Raw genomic sequence first — 11,432 nt, 5'->3', positions numbered from 1 at the left:
TTAAATTTTTTTTTCCGAAATTAAATATTTTTTTCGAAAATCAAAATATTTTTTTTATTTATTTAATTATTTATTTTTCGAAATTATTTATTTAAAATTAAATAAATCCTACTTCCAACTATCCAGCTAACCTTGTTGCAGGAGTATGTGGTTTTAGCTTGTGTGTAAGTTTTTAAAAACCTATTATTACTTGATTGCAAATAGCCATGGTTACTTTTTGCCAGATCTAATGATCTGATGGCTCCCTTGGTCAAGTTGATAATTTGTAACAGGTAAATTTTACAATCTTCTTTCATCTGTATATGACCTAGCAACATGATAGGATCCATCCAAAGTGTGCCTGTGTGATATGTTTATTTTGTTTTAATATAGATACATATAGGTTGTTGCTAAATAAAATGTCACACCATGATAGATTTTATTTAGGTCCATTTAGTTATTGGACCTATTCAATTAATAACAGTTATTTATTTTAAGGTTAAATTCCTCTCTTTTGGGCCTTGTGTGAGAGTTGGGAGCCATAGAAGTGGGTACGACATACTGAACCCAGCACCCCCTCACATGAACTACCCCAATTGTGAAGGCCCATTTGCCTGATTTGAATAACTGTACTAGGTTAATTATATTAGTTTGACCTAATAAAATTGAATTAGCAACATAATTAACTTTTAAAATATATAAAATTTATTTTCATTTTAATATTTTAAAGTTAATTTTAAGAAAAATACTTTTAGTTTAGATATTATTTCTAGACAAACTATTTGTATTTTTCTTGTATTTAATTAAATATAGAATTTTAACTAACTAAGATTCTTTCTGGAGCTTATTTAATTAAATATTCCTATTTAAGTTATAAATTAGTTGTAACAACTGATTTTTCTTATCTAACTTAAATTTGAATATTTGATTTAAATTTTAAATCAAGTTGAGGAATCCTAGGCATTAGCTATTAAAGATTCTTAAGATATTTTTTAAGTTAATATCTTTTTAAATATTAACTTAAAATGGAATATTTTAGATATTTTTTGGTTAATATCTTTTCAAATATTAACTTTAAAAAGATATCTTCAAATTAAGTGGTTACAACTTAATTTTTGATATTTAATTAAATCTAAATTTGAAATTATTGAAGTTTTAGATTTTTTCTATCTAACTTAAATTAGATATTTTTCAAATTTTTGAAAAGATACTTAGTCAAATAAGATATTTTCTAGATAGTAATTTCTAGACTACTTATTATTTCTAATATTTAAATAGGAAAATATTATACTTTGTGAAATTAATTATTTAAATAATTAATTTTGGTACAATTTTATTAAGTATATTTTTCCTAGTATTAAATAGAAATTAATAATTAAGCCTTCTCTACACTTAATTATTTATTTCTTGAATTTAATACATTTAATTAACTTGAAAAATCTAAATATCTAAGTTGATTTTCATCATGATACTTAAATATTTATTGATTTTTCATGACACTTAATTAAATAGAAAATTATTTTTAGGTTGAAATTTAATTTTTCAACTTAAATTTAAATAATTTTCAATATATATATTTTTATTTATTTTATTAATCAATTTCGAAATTTGCATTTTATTTATGCAATATTTTCGAATTTTTTATTTTGAAAAATAGATTGAGTTGTAAATTAATTATTTATTTTAATTAATTCTTGGACCAACTACAATCAATAATTTTTTTCATTTAATTGATTAATTTAAAATAAATGAATTTAAAATATATATATATTATTAGAAATTGAATTAACTAGTCAAAAGAAAATCTAGATAGGTGATATTTTTGCTTGAAGTATTTCTTTTCTATTTTTATTATTTTCGAAAATTGTATTTTTATATACTTTAAATTTTCGAACCCAATAAATATATTCTCAAAGGAAATTTTTAAGTTGCTAATTATTTATTTAGTTCAACTTAAATTAATTTCCTTAATATTTATATTTAAGATTATTACTAAGATGGAAATAATTAATTTTATTTCAATCACCATCTAAGTATAATTTTATAAATATTATATTAAATTCTTATTTTTGAATTTTAATTCTTAAATAGAATTTAATGAGATTTATTTATTAGAATAATAAAGAAAATACATTTTAAACAATGAGCTTTATTATTATTAAGATATTCGATCTCCATTGTGGGTTTTACACCGCGTTTGTTTTAGTGAGTAATCCTCCCTAATGGAGGAACGTTCATTAGCAATTTCGCACCGTTTAATCTCGCATGATAAGTGGTTTGCAAGTGTTTTATATGGTATAGATCACCCTAATGGTGGCGATCATATTTGACTTGCAAATTGCGAAACAATGGTAGAAGCTCATGAGATAGAATAGCCTTGACTCTCGCCTAAACGGGACAACGCTGGATTCCAATCTTGATCGAATAAAAGGTTGCTAGAATATTAACATTTTAGATGAGCTGACAACTCTATTCAATGGATGGTAGCTTTGACTCTCGCCTAAACGGGACACTGATATCAGTTTGTTGAAAACCTTGGAAATTATTTAGGATTGAATTTTTTAAGTATTTTCTCATATCATTCCTACTTGCTATGTGCTTATAATTTCTGAATTGATTTTGTGTGTTAAACCATTATTTAATTTCTATTTGTTGATTTCTATTATTTTGTAGTATCCTGTTTTGTCAAAATGAATCCCATGTTATCACTGTTGACTGAAAATAAGCTGAATGGATCTAACTTTAATAAATGGAATGAGAACATTAATATTGCTCTCATAGGAGAAAGTGCCTTGTTTGTTTTAACTGAGCCGTCACCTGAAGTGCCTGGGGACAATGCATCCAAAGCTGTGAAAGAAAAGTATGAGCGTTGGCAGAAAGCAAATGACAAAGCTCTATACTTTATGCTTTCTAGCATGGTTGACACCCTCAAAACTCGGTTTTCTAAAACCGAGAAGGCTGCTGAAGTTATGATGAAGTTGAATGAGCTATTCGGTAAGGCATCACTTCAGTCACGCTTTGACGCGACTAAGAGTACATTAATGCACGGATGGAACCTCATCAAAACGTGCGTGACCATGTTCTCCTCATGTCCAGTTATTTCCAAGAAGCCCAGGATCATGGTGCTGAAATGGACAGTGCTACTCAAGTTAGTCTTATCTTGAATAGCCTGACTCCAGCATTTCTACCATACACATCAAATTATGTCATGAATAAGAAGGAAATTGACTTTCATGAATTAGTCAATGACCTTCAAACTTATGAAAATTTGATTGGAGGACCCAAGAAGAAAGGGAGTAAACCTCATAATCCTGGGAATGGTAATGGGACGATGAAACCTGAAGCAAATGTTGCCTCTGCTTCAAAGCCCAAATCGAAGAAGAAGTGGAACAACACCAAGAAGCGAACAAAAGCCATGAAGAATAAAAAGGCTGTTCCTTCTGGTGATGCTACACTTAAAGGAAAGTGTTTCTACTGCAATGAGAAAGGTCATTGGAAACCCCAGTGTCCTAAACTTCTTGCAAAGAAACAAGGTATTTCAAATTATAAACTTTAAGAGTTTTAGTGAATTATTATCCAATTGGATTTATGATTCTGGACTAAACTTTGTTTATTTTTTTTCTTCTTCTTATAGGCCAAGCTACTTGAACTCAATTGAGTTGGATCAAAAAGCTGGACCAAGGGTGAAATCGTCCAGATGAAGATGAAGCTCTTCAATTTGAATTAATTGTTTTAGTTTAAGACAATTTGGATTTCAAATTTTAGTTAGGGATATTTATCCCTGTTTCTCTCATATTGTTGCAATACATTTTTTTTTAATTAATAAAGTTTTATTTTCGAAATTCACTATTGCAATTTATGAGATTGAGCTTCATTTAATTTAATCTTCATCAATTATTACCACATTATATTTGTATGTTTGTATGTGTAAGTGTTTTTATTATTGATGCAAATTCTATAATATTTTCAACTCTTCATAGAGTTATATTATATAAACACTAGAAATTATTTCTATGTTTATCAATAATTGTTCATTCTCATACAATTATTAAGAATTTGTTTAATAAAAGGATCTTATGATCTGATAGGGGTGGAAAAAAGTTAAGAAAACTATGCAGTTCAACGATCTTTTATATCTAATGAACTCTGGATAGTATTCAACTCCACATAAACTCTATCACACTAAGAGAATCATGATCTTTACAACCTTTAGGGGTGGATCATAATCTCTATATACTTAGGGGTGGAGGTTATCCATAGTACCCTATATGTATATTCTTAGGGGTGGAGTCTATTCCACAATTCCCTATGCAACACATATCTTCTTTAAACATAGAAGTAATATAATGAGTCAGCTATTGTCAATATAAATTCTTGATCTTGATTGTATGTTCCATTTCGATTTTACTGTTGTAAGTAAAAGTTTGATACCTTTGAAAGTTCTTTGTTAAAGTTTCACACGACCTTAATTGAGTGGGAGAATTTTAAAATTCCATACCCATCTTCATTAGGTTGATAAATGTGATAGGTACTTAAGAACACTACTGAAAAGCAAATTTAACCATTCACATGGATAGGAATAGCTTATCAGAATTATGAGAATAAGATAAAGAACTCTAGTTCAGTCCTTTCAAATGACTTGAACCAAGAATTCTTAATCCTCATAAAATTTGATGGTATCTTAATTTTGATTACTTTATCTCTGGCATGTATTTTTCACTTCAAATACTAGTCTGCTATGTTGATGACTTAGTCTTGGCTTAAAGTTTCAGACTAATACAAAAGTCACAGCTAGGTAACTCTCCAAACAATCAGAGGTTAAAAGTATTATTTAACCAGACATCTGCTATTGAGTGGGAGCTATCTGAGATGTAATCAAATAGGGAACATTAGAAGATATTCAAGAAAGATTTATGCAAGTGATCTATATGTTAGATATTAAGGAACTGTGTATCAGTTATCCTTGTATCTCACCATCTAATTTCGATTTCTATAAGATGGTGCTTACTTTGGGGGTGGAGGAATTATTGTATAATAATTCAAGCTCTACCAGAGAAGAATTATAACTTGGTCTATTCGAAAATACCAGAGAGTTATATCACTGAAGATAAGTCTACATTGTATTATCTCAATTACATATTTTAAAATATGAGAGATAAGTCTTCTGTTAATTCAGACGTACTTTTAAAACAGTAAGATTTCAGTATCCCTTGATGAGTAAAGCATATAGTAAAGGATGTTTCATAAGAGTTTTTATGAACTAGTTTCCAGAAGTTTGGGTGGATTCAAATATACTACACTTGATCTGAAGATCAAGACATCAGATTGACCTATTTGCACAGTTTGTTTTATATTAGTGCAAGTGGGAGTTTGTTGGGTTTTATGCCCTAAATAAAACTCTTTACAATCTGATTAGTTATCAATATAAGAAATTTGAAGTGATTGATGTTTGCATGAATTTTACATGCTAATGGTTTAAATATGTTTATTACATTTACACACAAAATCAGTTAAATCCAGATCATATGTTTATTCACAATTACAGTATCGTCAACACAGTGGAATGTGATTGTGATCATATGAATCAAAAGACTTGGTCCCTGTTTCATCAGTGTTATTGGATTTACACTAATGTGATAATCAGCGATGATGTGTACTTACACTTGGAGTAAGTGTTATGTTCTTTCCAGGACATTAGTAAAGTATACTAGTTTCGAATGTATGGAGTATACATTGGACTGGACCGATATTGCAACTAAGTTAAGATATTACAAACTTACCGTTATACATATCTTTCCAAGTCAATATCAGTAGTTGATCTTAAGATTAAAAGAATCTAAATCCTGATATGCTTAGGCTCAACTCAGGAGTGTTATTCATGTTCTTTGATTTATTAGTAAAGCCTACTTTCGGGTCAGGGTGATACGTATATTTTGGGAACATGATAGTATGATTGAGTGGGAGTGCTGAACATAAATATGGAATCTATAGCTTCTACTGGTGTATAGAAGTCAAGTGATGATTCCCTTCGAGCTTAGCAAATAGAAGTAAATGGATAAGCTCTTGTTTAACTGACTAATTATTAGATCACTAAACACCATTTACAGGTAGCTAAGTGTTTTAAGGGGCAAAATACATTGAGGGGTGAGAACGGTAAAGAAATCCCATCTCGATGTAGATCATCTATATAGAGGATCTTTAAATCACAATAAGATTATAACAATGGTTAAATGAGATAGTATATTGATATCGTGGAACATACAATATGCTCTATATAAGTCTGAGAGTGCAATTCTAAGTTCTAAGAGTGGATTCAACGAAGAATTAATAAGTAGGAATTTACTTGGTAAATTTGGTTCACTTATTGGAAGCTCAGCATATAGATCCATGGTCCCCATTCTAGTTGAGAATATTCTGCTTGTACGACTCATTAATTGATCCGTGATTGATCAATTATAATTCTAAAGTTAGACTATGTCTAATTTTATGAATTTTCACTAAGCAGGGGTGAAATTGTAAAGAAAAGAGTTTCTAGGTTTATTTATTTATTAATGGACTTTATATGTCTAATTAATAATTAAATTAAATGACAATATTATTTAATAATCTATTTTAGTTATTAAATAATTAGTTTTGGCATTTAAAAGGTTAGAATTGGAAAATTGGCGTTTTTGAGAAAATAGAGATAAAATTTGATAAAACTGCAAAATCAAGTGAGGCCCATTAAACACCATATGGCCGGCCACTTAGATGAAGTTTTTCAAATTAATATTTTCATTATTTTAATGCCAAATAATTCCTAACCTATGTTGGAAATTATTTTACCAGGATCTTAGATCTACTCACAAGTATGTTTATTAACATCCTAAATATGAACTTTCTAAAACGATAAATTAAACACATATAAAGTTTAAGAAACCTTACATTGGGTGCAGCGGAATATAATGACTCCTTCCGTTCAGATATCTAGCCCTTGATTCCTTTCTATAGCAGAGCATTATCAATATCTGAACCTGGATCTCTTTCTCTGAATCCTTGATGTTGAATCTCCTTTGCTGATGATCTTTCTTCACGATCTTCCTCACTATGATTGAGGTATTGCTTGATGTGTGTGGGCACTGCTCTTATCACTAAGGATTTCGAAATATTGAAGAAGAAGAGAGAGAGTGGTCAGCTAAAGATAGGGAGAGAGAAGGCTCAGTTTTTCTGAATCAGAAGAAGTCTGAAGAAAAGTGTGTAATTTTCCTGAAGCCTTCACTATCTATTTATAGCATTCCACTAGGGTTAGATTTGAATTATATGGCATTAAAATAATGAAAGAATCAACTTAAAATATACATATAGGTGGCCGGCCATACATAAGTGGATTGGGCCTTGGGTTTTGCAATTTTGCAATTTTACCACCTTTTGTATCTGATTTTCTCAAAAATGCCAATTTCTTAATTCAATCATTTAAATGCCAATTCTAACTATTTAATAAATATAAATAAATATTAAATAATATTGTCATTTATCATATTTATTAATTGAACCATACAAAGTATCATAATTAACAAATATGCCCCTATAAACTCTTTCTTTACAATTTCGCCCTTACTTAGTGAAAAATTCACAAATAGACATAGTCTAACTTGTGAATTATAATTGATTAATCAAAACCAATTACATGAGTCTTACAAGCAATATTATCTCAACTAGTGGGGGGACCATGGGTCTATATAACCGAGCTTCCAATAAGTAGATCAAGAATTTAGCACTAAAATTCACTAACTTATTAATTCTTCGTTGAATCCACGCATAGAACTTAGAATTGCACTCTCAGTATATAGAATGCTCTATATGTTCCACCATATAGACACATCATTAGTTATCCATTGTTATAATCCTAATTTGATCAATGATCCTCTATTTGAATGATCTACACTGTAAAGGGATTAAATTACCGTTACACCCTACAATGTATTTATTCCTTAAAACACTTGACCCCGTATAAATGATATTTCAGCTTATGTGAAATGAGTACTCCACCATTTATGTTCGTTTGGTCAAGCTCGAAGGAGATCATCCTTTGCTTACTATTCGCCAGATAGAAGCTATAGATTCTATGTTTATGATAGCGCTCCCACTCAATTGCACTACCGTGTTCCCAAAATGTACGTATCACCCTGACCTAAAAGTAGGCTTAACTAACAAATCAAAGAACACGAATAGCCTTCCAAGATTGAGCCTAATCATATCAGGATTAAGATCATTTGATCTAGGATCAACTAGGCGATATTGACTTGAATAGATATTACGGTAAGTTTAATAAATCTAAGTCAAAGTTCAATATCGGTCCCTTCCGATGCATACTCCATGCATCCAACTTGAGCTTTACTTTAACCAATGTTCTGGAAAGAACATAGTATTTCTCCAAATACAAGTAAACTCTTGTTGTAGATTATCATATCAGTAAAACCCTGTGTCTGATAAATCTAGGAAAACTTTATTCACATAGTCATGTTTACTTTCCAATGTGTTGACGGCACAATAAACAGGATCAAGTATGTGAAAAGGTTTTCAGATGAATTTATACATTATGTACATATAATCATGAAATAAATCATGTGAACCATGCAACACTAAATGTTATTTCTGATCTATATTAATAAGTAAATCTGATTATATTGAAATGAGTTTTATTTAGGGCATAAAACCCAACAAACTCCCACTTGCACTAATATAAAACAAAAAGTGCGTTTCAAATAATCTCAACACCTTGATATAGAAATCAAGTGTAGTAGTAGTAAACTCCTCGTAATAGGATCTGAAAGGTTGAATTAACCACAACCTTTTCTCCACTATTACTCTTCCTTAATCACAAAATCATTGATAATGTGAAATTCCTCTCTATATGTCTACTCTCTTGGGATACTGGATTCTATACCTTTGGCAACTACTTTTGGTTAATCAGGAAATTAACACTAGTAGTTTAAGGCAATTTGGAATGGTGCCAAAAATGTATAGAACTTTCCTTAGACTGAATAAGTACCTTTCCTGCTGACTTTAACATTCGGTCTCTCTGGTAGACCTAGAGACTTCAGATAGGTTTTTACACTTCTCCAAAATCACTATTCCACCCCCAGAGTAACCACCATCTTATCAGAAAGATTTACTAGCACAAAGGCAAATTTCGAAATCTGATATGGTGTAGTCTAATAGTTTTAAACACACCCTTATAGACTAACATATAGTTCCTCTTCTTTATCTTAAGATTTACTTGATTGTCTTCCAATGTTCTTCTCCTGGATTAATCTGATACCTACTCATTACTCCCACTCAACAGCAGGTGTCTGGTCTAAGGCATACAAAAGTATATCTAAGACCTCTCACTGTTGATATAAGAAATTCTTTTATGGCTTTATCTTTTCTGGAATAGTTAAGACCTAAGAAGTTGTGAAGCTTCTATAGATTGCCATTAGAAAGAAAATGCTACAGCATCTTACTAAAATAAGTTGCTTGCATTAGAGTAAGTAATTACCAGGTATACCACAAGCCATAGGTTTAGATAAACTTAAACCTATAATACTAGGAACAGGAAGTTTTGTTAAGTCCTAGAATAGACTTATTAACTAAAATTTCCTTTTATGTCCTTGTAATAGAAAACTTTAGGTTACTCCATGTGAATGGATTAAACCATAGTTCTATTGGCTTTCTTCTTAGTTTCTTATCTTGACAATCCATTACTTGTTTAAACTCACAATGGATTTAAATCACTAGTGTTTCCCAAGTCATAAGAAGGTGAGTTCCTAGAAACTCTCCCACTACGACAAGGTACCGTGAATTATGTCGAAGAAAACTAAATGGTATTAACCTCTTTGGTTGTGACAAGACAACAGAGGCAGTGGGATCATCATATGTTATATAAGATGATAGAACACTTTTGGAATCAAGAATTAAATATCTCCTTTATTTGCTACTTGTTTTCAGACTTAGTCATTATCTTAGAAAAGTAGTATTTGTTTGAACAAACACTTTCTTATCTATTGACAATGGGATGGTCCACCCCTCATCACTTAGAATAGCTAACAAACCATGGTTAACAGTTCTAGCTTTTTTTAAGATTTTGATTAGGTCATCCATGAATCTAGTAATGATTTACATTAAGTATACAACCATTACATCATTCTGAAATTGTATTACCATAGAAGGAATTAGGCAACGACTAGTAACTAATCATCAACATGCAACTCGAAATTTCTGGGGAGGTAAGTTTGGATATAATTCAAAAATCAATTTAATGATCTTTGAACTGCATATCTACTAACTATTTCTCCACCCCTATCAGTTCGCAAGATCTTTAACCACTTACCTTTATGGTTTTAACCATTGCTAGAAATTAATGAAATTTTTAAACATTTCAAATTTCTTGCTAAAAGGTATAATCTAGAGTTTTCGTTTTAAGAATACAACGAAAAACTCATATCCACCCCTGAATGTACATCCATCTGCGAATGAGATGAACTACTTTTAGTGGATATAGGCATATTAACTCTTTGCAGAGATTGATCTTGTCAAATCCACTATGAACAAGATACAAATGCCATAGATTAAAAAAAATGTGGTAGTGTCTATTGATGACATAGGTTTAGTTACATCAAAGAGTTCTTAGAATACTTCAAGTGGATCCTAGTCACAGAATACCTAACTCATATTCCATACAGTTTTAATCCATTAATAGAAGATGGATATTAAACACTTGAGAAAGTGTAACTGTATTGTATTCTGGAATTAGAAATGTAAGAAAATTTCTATTTGGAATCTAAAATTAAAGTCAAAGACTTAAATTTATTCCAAATATAATGAGTAATTCTATCTTGGACCACCACTACTAATACAAACTCTAAGTCAGATTTGCTCATAAAGTAGGAGATTTTTAAGATTGAGGATTTATATCAATTGGGAATAGAATTTCGAGATTATAATCATATGCGTCATTTAATTTCTTAAGAGAAAATAAAGAATGACATGAAATGATTTATAGACCATTCATCCAATGATATGTTATTGAGCTAATTCGAAATGAATAAGTTAAGAGGAATTAGGATAATTTCGTTTAAAATAAGAATCCAACGATGCTTCGATTAGCGAAAGTCAAAGTAATCTTATTTATACAATCTTCTTGTTTCATATCGTAAAAATACTAGTCTAAGGTGTCATCAATTGATGAACAGCTAGATGTCGCATATACAATATTTATCTTTCGAGATCTAACACTATTATGTATGTCTAATGGTGAAAATCCACTAGGGATTTATCTCATTAGATAAACAAGCCAAGTTAGACCAACAATGAAGATTCGAAATTAAACTACAACTTAATAACAGAAAATAACATGGTTCAATATAAATTCATACACAATTCCGAAATTATAAGCATATAGCAAGTAGGAATGACAAGTGAAAATACTAAAA

Source organism: Cannabis sativa, chromosome 5 (genome assembly GCF_029168945.1).
Source record: "Cannabis sativa cultivar Pink pepper isolate KNU-18-1 chromosome 5, ASM2916894v1, whole genome shotgun sequence".
Lineage (NCBI taxonomy): Eukaryota > Viridiplantae > Streptophyta > Magnoliopsida > Rosales > Cannabaceae > Cannabis > Cannabis sativa.
The sequence above is the reverse complement of the archived record's forward strand: the minus strand, read 5'-3'. Positions refer to the sequence as shown.